The 12159-nt window shown below is 46.9% G+C and overlaps 1 protein-coding gene across 6 annotated transcripts in view; it reads left to right on the top strand.

The window, feature by feature from the left end:
- The window catches only part of TSPAN9 (tetraspanin 9), a 1448163-nt gene that overhangs the window by 218088 nt on the left and 1217916 nt on the right, over nucleotides 1-12159 (top strand). For all 6 annotated transcript variants that reach the window (XM_069628285.1, XM_069628282.1, XM_069628286.1 and 3 more), the window contains one exon: nucleotides 3280-3315. The gene's annotated coding sequence lies outside the window, so the exon portion shown is untranslated. The remainder of the gene's footprint in view (nucleotides 1-3279; nucleotides 3316-12159) is intronic.

Here is a 12159-nt window from a genome sequence, read left to right as displayed (position 1 = left end):
CTCCTTGGGCCCTCTACGCTCATCATCCAGTGAAGCCAAAAACCATGGGATCATCTTAGACTCCGCGCTCTCCTTCTCATCTCGCATCTTGGACATTGCCAAGAAGGCCCACTTCCAGCTTCACCTTTTCTCACCTTCCCCAGACGCTCAATGACTCCAGAGCTCTGGTCCTCTTTAGGCTGGACTACTGCAACAGAATCTTCCTCAATCTCCCCCTTTCCTCCCTAGGCCCCCTTCTTCTAATCCTGGATAGTGCTGCAAGACATATCCTTGGCCCTCAAGCCCAGGGCCGGTATCTCTCCAGCCCTAAAATCTTTCCACTGGCTCCAGGATGACACGAGGATCAAATTCACAACCCTCTGCATCATCCACAAGGCTTTCTGGGGCAAGGGACCACTCTATCTCCAACGTTCCCTCCGTAGATACTACCCCTGCTTGAGCCCTCCGCCCCTTTAGCTCCAACTGTCTGCTTGTCAAACACTTCTCCAAGCAGAGTGGGGGGGAAAGTCTCTCTTCGGCTGGTGCCTCCCTTTGGAGAAGCCTCACTGCCCCTCTGTCTTGAGCCGACCTTCTTAAGTTCCGGAGCCTTCTCAAAACTCTGCTTTTGTCTACCTCATTCCATTCCTCGCTAATCACCCCATTGCAGGCTGAGACTGGTGGCCTGGTCCTCATGAATCTCACAGGATACCAGACCCTCTACCCAGTCCACACCAGCACCCTCCCCACCTCAGTAATGCCCCCTGCCTGTCTGCTGTGCATCCCACCAGTGGGTTTTGTCTGCCCCAGCACTTAGCCTGAGGCCCCCTACCTTGGCTCCCCTTGGCACTTCCCTCCCGGGCCCCCACCAGCACTTGTCCATTCCTTGCCCTCCGCCACCCATTCCTGTCCCCTGCACTTCTCATCACTGCACTTGCACGTCCGAATGTCATAAGGCCTAGTAGGACCACGATTGTATATTTACTGTTTTTGCCAATGTTATTTACTCCCCTTGTTCCCTCCCCGCTTTGCCTTGTGACACCTGGAAACACCATTCAGTTGTATAGGTGCCTAACAAATACTCAATAAATAAATAGATGTAGTGGGTGCATTAGTCCACTGAGCTACAGACCCGGTTATTACATAGCAGGGGAAGCCAGTGAAGCCAGCAGTGTGGCATGGGTGGGGTGTAGGGCAATTACTCTACTCCAGAAAGCCCCCACCACTCTACCTTACCTTTCCATAATGTAGACTGCTATACATTTACACCATGCATACTTAGAGAGATTTGTGACCACCAGCCTAAATCTATTCATGGCTGGACTGTAAATGTTGCATTGCATTACACACTAACCTACTTGCCAATGTTAACTAGTGCCACACTAGAGAGAACTGTGAAGATTGGCCTGCGTCGCATCTAGATAGGATTGTGAATGTTAGCATGCACCAAACTTGGATGGGATGCTTGACTTTAGCCTGCGTCACACCTAGATAGGATTGTGAATTTTAGCATGTGCCACACTTAAATGAAACTGTGAATGTTACCAAGTGCCACACTTAGATGGAATCGTGATCACTAGCCTGCCCCACCAAGTGCCACACTGATGAAATAGTGAACGATAGCAAGCATCACACCTAGACATAATTGCAAGGATAGCAATGCCAATTAACCGATCCAGTAACAATTTCACCCCTCTGCATACACATCTCAAACTCTAACCAAACACAACCACAAGCCTACAACACAAACTTCATTCCACTGCAACAGCAAAACAAACCACACAGACTTGCACAACAGCCCACGACGACTACGGACCGTAAAACGCCCCAAGCCCAGCCAACCGACCCACCGGGCTGAGGCTGCCAACAGCACATCACTGCTCTCTTGCACTTTTCCAGCTTATTCCCACTAACTCACCACCATCCTTCCATTTTTCAGAGCCGCCAGAGTGCCAGGGGGCCACTGCGGTGGTGATAGTGCACTGTACAAATATCCTTTAACATAACATTAACATCGCAATGATATCAGTGCATTGGGGTTTCGGTTGCAATACCCGTCATTGATGTGAGTAGTTGGGCTTCACTTTTCATAATCAAACATCAAAATGTTGAGTCCTTTTTGTAGCATTGTCAGGTATGCTGAGTGGTGTTTGTAAAGTGCAACACTCACTGTTTACATGGCTTCTTTGCACTAGCAGTAGAGCACAGGTATATAGTAGACATATCTGCCATATAGTGTGTGTACCAGAGATTTTGGTGAATGCATACACAGTATAGTACTCACCGGGCACATGAAAAAGCTTGCAAATGGTGTGAGTAGCTGGTCATGTGATTGCAAAGCCTGAAACAAGCCAATAGGGCAGCCAACACAATTTGATTAGTCAATGTGTATTGAAAGGCTTATGTGGTTTCTGTGCTTTGAAGTAGACCATGTCCCCTTTCTGGTGGTTGTGATGTCATAACCTTCAAAATATATTTAAACCCTCGATTGATCAGTGGTGGTCGGTTGATCAGTGGGAGGTGGCTGGTCGGTCAGTGGGAGGTGGCTGGTCGGTCAGTGGGAGGTGGCTGGTCGGTCAGTGGGAGGTGGTTGGTTGTTCATTGGGAGGTGGCTGGTCAGTGGGAGGTGGTTGGTTGAACAGTGGCAGGTGGCTGGTCAGTGAGAGGTGGCTGGTTAGTGGGAGGTTGGTGGTTGATCAGTGGGAGGTGGTTGGTTGAACAGTGGCAGGTGGCTGGTCAGTGGGAGGTTGATCAGTGCGAGGTGGTTTTGTTTTGGAACGCAACCTCTCGTTATGGGCAACAGGTGACTGTAATTGGAACCTGGAATTGTCAGCGCTCTACTGGTTGCCCACGTGTGTGGCCATTCATCACTACCGCCCCCCCACCACACCCCTGCCCGGAAATGTAGAGCCCCGACATGCAAAGCAATCCACTGCATGGTTGCAGAATTGGACTCTTCCAACTCAGCCACTATGCACGGAGCTCCCCAAGTATTCTAGTGTGTGCTTGATGAAGGTAAGATGGCAGCCTGTTCTGTGCTTGTGGGCAACATTAAGGTGTGGCGGAAGCAGGCGCTGCCTGCATACTAAAGCGAGGATCTTGGCATCAGGTGACGGAGCTCGGTGGCACATGGGACATTAAAGATTAATGTATGCTGACACATGCACAGCGCGCTCTCCCCCTTCAGTGCGGGCGATATCTTCATCTCAATTAATTAGACGTCTTTCAAATGGATGTTTCCTGCTGACTTCATCCCCTCCAGCCATTGTAATGTAAATGTTTTTTCCCCCTTCTTTCCTTTAGGAAGAACAATTCTGTTAACCCTCTGAACACCGTCAGGTAAGAAGAAATCATTGTTACAGCGCTTGGAGACTTGAGTTTGTTAATCGTGCACCGATGGCGCTTGATGTGCAAAGTGTGTGGCTGCCTATGATGATGCGTGTGATACCGAGCCAGAGCGTGCAAGGTACTGCCCCGATTTCCGCATTTGGGAGTGATCTTTTTTTATAGGAAGTGCTACTTTCCTGAGGTTTTATATAAACGCCTGCAGGTGCCTTTCCACTGCAGTTGCACTGTAGTCCGATGCCACTTGACTGCCAAGTCGAAATATGAAAAGCCAAGACCTCCATTTGTAACCAATTGTGGGGTATCGGAACTACTAGAGCTGGTAAGCCATGTGGCAAGGGTTTTGCACACTGACCGGCTCTATTTCAACTCAAGTTTCGAGCCACTTACCCAAGACACACTTCCATCTATCATTTGTTTAAACTCTCAAGTCTTGAGTACCTCTCCTCGACTGCTGCACGTAACCATGAGTAGGATGCTGGGGAAACGCACTTACATGGGAAGCTCTTTAGGTGGATAGCAGGAGGTAAAGCATTAAGCTGGGAATAGGCCACTGTCTTCAAGAAGCACTCGTACTAAGTGCAGTGTTGGATAATGAGAAATGGATGGCTGCACATGTGCCTGAGGCAACCCCAGCCACGCCCTCCCCACAACTCCAGTGAACGTTCCTCTTCCAGGACAGTTGCATAGGTTGGCTTTCATAAAGCCCACTTTTAAAAAAAAAAAAATCTAGGTTATTTCCTTGGTACTTGCTTGTTTGACATACACACACACAGAAATAAGTTTGCTTTCTTGAGGTACTACGTTTGATTTTACATCATGCATTAATACGGCAGGCTTTTGTCGAAAACTGACTACAAGTAAGTGACCTTGTCACACAATTTCGTTTGCGTCTCTTTACATCTGCACAGTTCTGCTGAAAAACACCGTGGGGATTGTTTATGGTGACATTACATTTCATTGTGGTATTTTCAGTGTTCCATTCAGAATTGGGAATAAAAAGCTTGTCATTCGTTTTGTTTAACATGCTTCTATAATATAGCACTATACATATATATGTGCCAGGTTGCTATATAATGTTGTTTGTGTACTTTTCAAGTTCTCCTTAAAACATTAGAAAAATCTTTCTTTGTGATGTAGCTGTGGTTCTTCCAGGGGTGGTCCCTGCACCTTTCCTAAAGATTGTAGTGGGTCCGAGCTCACAAGCCCATGCCCCCTATTCTCCCCCAACGCAACTGTAATATTTGCTAATTATCACCAAGGTACCCCCATTATCTGGGTCTAGCTCTTAAAGATGGGAGGCATAGGGACTGTCGTTTTCTCTAACTCTCTGCGACTTCCTAGGGACCTAATGGGGTCTCCTGGCTGGTGTAACGATCGACTCCTGATGCCCATCTCCTCCGCTACTACCGCTCTCTTCATCTTCTCTTTCTCTTCTCCCTCTCTCTGCCTTCCTCTCTCGCTCCCTTCCCCTCTCCTTTCAGCCCCCCACAGGCATCCGGTCCATCATAGCTATTTATTGATGTAATGAACTGTTACTTCTATCTTAGCAATGGCAGGTGCATTATGTAGTTGCACTCGCAAACCCTTTAACTCTCACCTGGTTCCTCCGTTCCTATCTATATGTGATGTCAGGTCGAGCCCATAGTTTGCAACCTATTGTTCATGGGTCCAATCTCAGCACTTACTGCCCTTAGTGAACATATTCAATTACTCTCCAGGATTATACACCAATACAAAGCTGCATTATGGGACTGGTATCAGCACTTCAGAGGGGAGGGGGACCAGTGATGCCCACCTAACCTGTTAACTGCAAACGCACACGTGTATTCGCGCTGGCCCTTGCTAGGCAGCGACCTCTGCCCAAGCTCTTTAGAAGGTTTGGTCAGCAGCTAAATAACGAAACCAGGGCAAGCAGCCAGTATGCCCCATTCGTCTCATTAAAGACTGCCCTTCCAGGGATAGGCACGGCTCTTAGGGATTGCCCCCCGAAAATGTGAACAGCCCAGTGACCCTCCAGTACAAATCTGTTGAGACTATTTTCCATTCTAGGTTTATCCCACCCATATCACTGACCTCATAGCCTAACCTCTCGGGCTGCAGAAAATGAGAGTAATGCAAAGGGAACAACTGGGACACTTCTGTGCTCAAGTATTAAAGGAAGTCTCAGCATCTCACGCTCCCTTCTCGCCATTAATCACCCACTCCACATGAAACGGCTACAGGATCCAGCTGTCCAGAGCCTTAGCCATACCACTATCTTGGCAGAGATGTGTACAGACCTTCATACTTCTGCTAGATTCCATAATGGCGGCGGGCCTTTAAAGTGTTGGTCCATGCTAACGAGATGCTTTTAATTTCCATTATGTATAGGATTCAAGAAATCAAATTCTAGGGGAAATGAAATGATATTTTGTTTATATCGCGCTCGTACTTCAGAGTGCGAAGGAAGGGGAACAGGGGAGAACGAAAACAACAATCTTACTAGGCCCAGTGACATTGAGAACACGCAAGTGCATGGGAAAGGGAAAAGGGGGAAAGTGCATGGAAGGGGGGAGAAGTGGGAACCGCGGAACAAAGGAGAGACAGAATAAATAAGTCAAATAAATAAATAAAGGTGATAAACATTGGTACTGCAGCCAGCAAGTGGCAAGTGCTAGGTTAGGCAGATAGGGTATATCTGATAAGTGCAGAAGAAAAGTGGGTGGGGGACTGTATGGGTACAGATACAGACCCCAGTGCAAGGGATGGCCCAGAGGCAGAGCAGGAGGGTGGCAGGGTGAGCAGGTACCTGGGCACGGAGGACAGAGGCTTGCCAGGTGCACAATGCCAAGAGAGGATACAGATCTGCAGGTGAGAAGAGGGGAAAAGGCAGAAAGGCAGAAACAAAGAGGATGGTCTTGAGGTGCTTCCGGAACCAGAGATGGTTCTTCTCAAGTTTAATGGCTGCTGGCCCTAGACCAAAGGCAATACGTAGAAAAATACCGGGTTTGGGGAAGGAAAAGCGAATAACTGAACAGTGCTACATTTAACAATCCGGCTTATCGAATACATAAAGCAAGCACCAAAACAGGCAGACAAGGGTCATACAGGGGTACCTCCTGCGGGCAGAAGAGGTACTGAGAAGAAGGCCAGACCCCGGAAGAGACTGGAAAGGAGAATGGGCAGACCAGGGCTACAATCCTGCTGTCTCTACATCCCACACACTGGCCGAGTCCAGGCATAGAGGCACGGAAAACCAAAGCCTGCTGAGGACTATAACTCAGGACATGGCATACACCAGACACAAAGAGGTAGAGCGAATCAAAGCCTAAACTGGTCTACTAATTTCCCCTGCTCTCGCAAACTCTCCAGAATACCTCTCGGCTCTCTTCCACTACATGCACTACTCTAAGACACACTGCACGACACCTCTGCCATTTGAATGCAACAATCCCCCATATTACAAATTCGGTTTAGCTGCACACATAATGTCTCTCTCGCGTACTCTCCAGACTACCTTTCTGCACCCATGCACATGCCTGCTCAACATGGGTGACTAGCAGGGACCTGGCCATGCCTATTTACCTTAGTATTGGCTAAAATGCACAAATGCATTCTATAACTCTGACTAATTTTCCATACCTGGACTTCTGTCCCCCAAGGGCTTTCAACCTACAGCGCATTGGCACCAAACCAATGGGGAAAGGTGCTATACAAATGATAATTAGATTACATTACATCCCTGATGCTGGAATGTATTTATTGGGCATTTATAAGGGGCTTATACAGCAAGACAGCCTGTCTTTCAAAGCGCCACAAGGCAAAAGGGAAGGGAGCAAGGGAACCGATTAACAATAGAAATTACAACAAATAAATGACAAAAAGCGGTCCTACAAGGCCTTGTGACATTCGTAGGGTGCAAGTGCAGCCAAAGAGAAGGGGGTGGGCGCAGGGATGTAAGTGCTAAAGGGTAGCATGGGACGTGCTGGAGGTGCCTGCTGCAGGCAGTGGGTAAGTGCACGGGCAGAGTCATCCCAAGTAAAGAGAGGGGGTCGAACACTCAACAGGAACGTGCGTGCCTGAGACAAGCTACCCAACACGCAGCTGTGGGCCCAGAGGCCAGGGCAGAGGGGGTGCAGATGCTGGTGGCGATTGGGCAGAAGGCCAGGACCCTAGTTGGATCTTGAGAATAATGGGAGATGGTTAGAGCAAACCTTTGCTGAGGCATACAACCTGTGCCTGGTGGGCAAAGAAAACCACTCCCTAAGCCATGGGAAAGCCTTGGGAAGACCTACTTTCTTTGTAAGGGTGTTTAATGTATTGACCCTAAGCGAGGAGACTAAATGACTTGCTGGTAGTTGTGGTTAGCAGGTGACATCAACAACACTGGCTTTGGAGGGCAACCTGCGGCTGGAGGCTGATGCGTGCACTAAACCCACCCTTGTAGGGAAGGCGCAGAAGTTAGATTGGTGCTGTGACCATGAAACTGTGAATAAAGCCAAGATGCGAGGTGGGTGCATTAACCCTGGAAGAGGGAACCAAGTATTGCGTCGGGCGCTATCTCCCTGCAAGTGAGAGCCGAGCAGTGCCTGGCTGTGATGTCCTGGTGATTCTTGGTGGATAATGCCAGCGCCTTACTTGCTGGCTAGATGTTCCCCTCACTGCTGTAAGTGATTCCATCCCGATGACATGATTATTAAGTTTCGTATCGGTTTTCCTTTTTAGGGAGACGCCATAGAATCTTCAGGCGGCATCCTCACCCTATTGTGCCTCATAAACCTGTGGAAGCATACCGACAACTTGTGTGTTCGTTTGGCATCTTCATCACAGCATCCACAGATGCAACACTGGGCAGCGTTTTAACTTTCTACACCATCTGCCTATTTGCCATGCCAATGACCTGAGCATCCCCTCCCCTCTCGGACAGTCGGGTGATGTGCTCTTGTACTGGTCGCTATGCCCGACATCACTGCCGCAATGACGATTTGCTTTTCTTAGTCATATTGTGAACAATCTTCCTTTTTGACAGTTGATAAATGGGGGGTTTGTTTAAACTGGGGTGTAGCCCCCATGACTCCTTCCTTCCCTCGTATTTATCCTCCAAGCATCCTCTGCTTTTCTTTCCACTCGTTTATTAATCTTTCTCCAGGTTGTCTCTTCTCAGCACACACCCCGTTAATGTTTTTAGGCCGTTTAGGAAATCATACGTCAAAATATCCTTTTTTTTTATTTCCAAGTAGGTTTGTCAAAGTGAATGACCTTCATTCCAGGCTACCATATCCAGGAAACCTAGCTGTGTGCAGCGTTGTATTATTCTAAAGCTGGGCAACGCCACATTAGTGGCACATTACTAATGGCCACATGGCATAACACAAAATAATGTATTCATATGCATTCCGTACCATAAATATGTATTCATGTCAAAGTGTATGCATACGGGCACGGTAAAATATATTGACACATGCAGACTCGTGGGCGTCTTGTCATTTGGTTTATTATGTGATTTAATGACATGAAACTTGCTCAATGGCGCCATTTCTTCTTTTCCGTGCTGGTTATCATGAACATACTCGCCGCTTTACACTAAGTAGCAATGATAAAAAGACCAAGAACTCTGAAATGAAAGGTGGCAGGTTCAAAAGCCTAGATAAAAAGTGGATCTTCCGCTCTTTGCTTGCAGCGCTCTAACGGTGGTTAGTTCCGCCCTTCTCTGCATACGCTCAGGAGGATAGCTCAGGGGCAACGTGCTCATCTTGGAAGCAAGACGACGCAGAGCACCACACATTCGATCCCAGGGTCCGCGCTTAAAAACATCCCGTTTATTAAGCGCGTTATAAATAACCTATCAAATCATACACAGGGAGCCATTCCGAAGACACTGGGGAGAGTCAGCCCTGGCAGTAACAGTTCCCAGGCATCGTGTATACCCCACTTGAATATTAATGGAGCCCTTGGCACCCAGGGCCACATTTCTTTGCATGCACAGCTCACTGTGGTGCCTGTGTAGCTTGTTTGTGAGAATGGCTGGGGGAGGGCTTGTTGCTCGTTCATGCCCATGTTAAGGGCACTGCATGCAGGAGCTTCTGGATCACTGATCACTCTTTTCGTTGCAAATGCCTGAAGCCACCCTTAATTTCAAATCAAGTCAGTACTTAAGTGGTACTGTCGGCTAATCTTAGGAAAGCTACAGTCATGGGTGAAGTCAAAAAATATAAGTGACCCCCTAAAATCTGGTTTTGTGAAGGGTCTTGAAACCGGGCCAAATATAATTGCTTTGAACATGATCCAGGCTCAGCAGACTGAACAAAGGCAGCCACTATACATGGCGTTTATAGGCTTTAGAGCTGCCTTTGACACAGTCGATAGAACATTGCTGTATCAAAAACTGAAAGCATACGAATGCCCGCCGTCGCTCTTGGCCATAATAATTCGGTTCCACTCTCAAACATCTATGAGAGTGCAGATCACCATCAATGGCAAGCTCTCTCCTGAAATTCCAACGAAACTGGGTGTAAAGCTGGGTTGTGCTCTGGCCGCATTTCTATTCAACTTTTACATCATAGATCTAGGCCAAGAATTCATGAATTGTAACAAAGATGCCCCGAAGTTAGGTTCGCAAAAAATCCCGTATTTGTTATATGCGGACGATTTGGTCTTGTTATATCAGACCCCGCATTGCCTCCAACGCATGTTGTCTCGATTGGGAGCCTTTGTGGTGGCTAATAACTTGGTCATCAATACATTGAAATCCCAAACCCTACATTGTATAACAAGCCCTGGTGGTGGCCACATGCGGTCTGTTTATTCTTGGGTCTTGCAGGACGTCAAGTTACTAAATGTCACACAATACAAATATCTTGTGGGTCACTATTAAATACCGACGGGCCTGGAGTGATGTGGAGGCTATAGCACGGAACAAACTTCAGCAACTAATTTCCCAGTCCTGTATTTTGATTTATAAATTCGGGAAATTCTCACTGAAGCATATCCTATTCTTTTATGAAATGAAGGTGATTCCAATCACCCTATATGGCTCAGAGGGAAGACATGTGGGGAAACGGCACTATTGGGATACCTTAGAAGCAACATAGTGGAAGCAGGTCCTTGTCCTCCCTAAGTGTGTCCCGATGCCCATTCTACGCTATGAGCTTGGTTTGGTCTCCCTTTATGCGCAGGCACGCAGGAGACAATGTGACTTTTTCAGCAAATGCTTGGTGGGGCTAAAGAGTGGGTACATTCTAGAAACATTAGGCCACACTCTGTTTAAATCAGGTAAAGCCTTCCTAAGAATATGGAGAAATGAAGTTGTGAACAGTTTGGCAGAAGCAGATATTTTGTTAGATCTGTTAATTCTGAATCCTGCACGAGCTAAACTGAAAAAGTATCAAGCCGATTGGAACCTGTCAAGGTGTACCCAATATAATGATTTCAACATTTGGTTGTTTGGGATAAAGCGGTATGGTTTAACAGCGCCATATTTACTAAAGTGCCCGTCTCCAAAGGTCCGTTCTGATTTTTTAAGATTCAGATTAAATCTATGGAGTACGAGTGAGGTGCTTTGCAAAAGGAAATTGTTGACGAGCAACCAAAATATTGCAGATATTGTCTATTGGTACAACAAAGGGAAACACTACAACATCTGGTGGTTGAATGTAATGCCTTAAATGAAGTGCGAGCGAGGTGTTTTAATGTGTTCTTGCTTCACACAGAGTGGGAAAGTGACCAAATTTGGCAAATGCTGTTTACAAATATGCTCATGAGGGTGCAGATTGTCCTACTCCAATTTTTACGAATAATATTGCCATGTGTAAAGGAAATGTAAATATGAGTATGTGCCAAGATTGGTTGAGGTCGGACTGGTGTAGGCTACACTGGCGTGGCAATTAATACTTAGTCTCTGCTCCTTCTTAAGGGGATTTATTTTCCTTTTACTGTATATTGGATCTATTGTGTTGAGTAACATAGGAATTTGTATTTCTGTATGTAATTTGTATAACATATGAATTGTATTGGTATGCATTTTCTATACTAATTAGAACATTTATTTGCAACTAAATCAAATAAAAAAAATCAAGTCAGTAGCAACCCTCATGTTTCTGGTCCTGTGTCATTCTGGACCTATCATCTAACAAAGCATAGCCTTTTTTTCTCTGGTCCCAGCTGCTGGCTGTCTAAAAGGTTTCTAGAGATTGCTTCAATTATGGGCATTCAAAATTGTACTTTTTAGCAAGCACATAGGACTTTGTGTTTTTTATTTTATTTGTAAAGGCACATCTTGTCTCTTAGCTAAAGGATGAGTTGTCACATCTTGGTCACTTGGAACAGGATTTTATCATGCAGCTTAGTTTGGCAATGGGCCTCACTACAACCCTGGCCTTAGCCGTGCCTGTCACACAGGCACGGCTGCGTCGGAGTTGCATTTCTTTCCGGCCCCTGGAAATGGGGATGTACACGGCCATTCCGACCTTGGCGACCCTGTATGTCCCCATTGCCAGGGGCTGGAATCCGTTAGATCTGATGCACCGGCACCGTTTATAACTGTGCTGGTGCATTTGACATGCTGTGCTCGCGGGTGCCTTTCTGTCCGCCAGGTCCGACCTGGTGGGCAGAAAGGCACCCGCGAGCACAACTCGTAGTTTGCCGGTCCAGGAACTACGGTACCGGCAAGCTTACGGGTACTATAGTTCCCAGACCGGCAATCTTGTAATGAGGCCCAATATATCTTAATGCAAATATCAAATGGTTGGAGATTTATTGCTTTGTGCTTTTTAAAGTACCTGTTCCCATGACGGGGCTAACGCCTTTGACTGAGAGAGGTTTCACTAGCCACTTTTATCAAGGTGTTCTTAGTATGTA

Source organism: Ambystoma mexicanum, chromosome 12 (genome assembly GCF_040938575.1).
Source record: "Ambystoma mexicanum isolate Mex_15411 chromosome 12, UKY_AmexF1_1, whole genome shotgun sequence".
Taxonomy (NCBI): domain Eukaryota; kingdom Metazoa; phylum Chordata; class Amphibia; order Caudata; family Ambystomatidae; genus Ambystoma; species Ambystoma mexicanum.
This window is presented reverse-complemented; position numbering and strand designations above follow the sequence as displayed.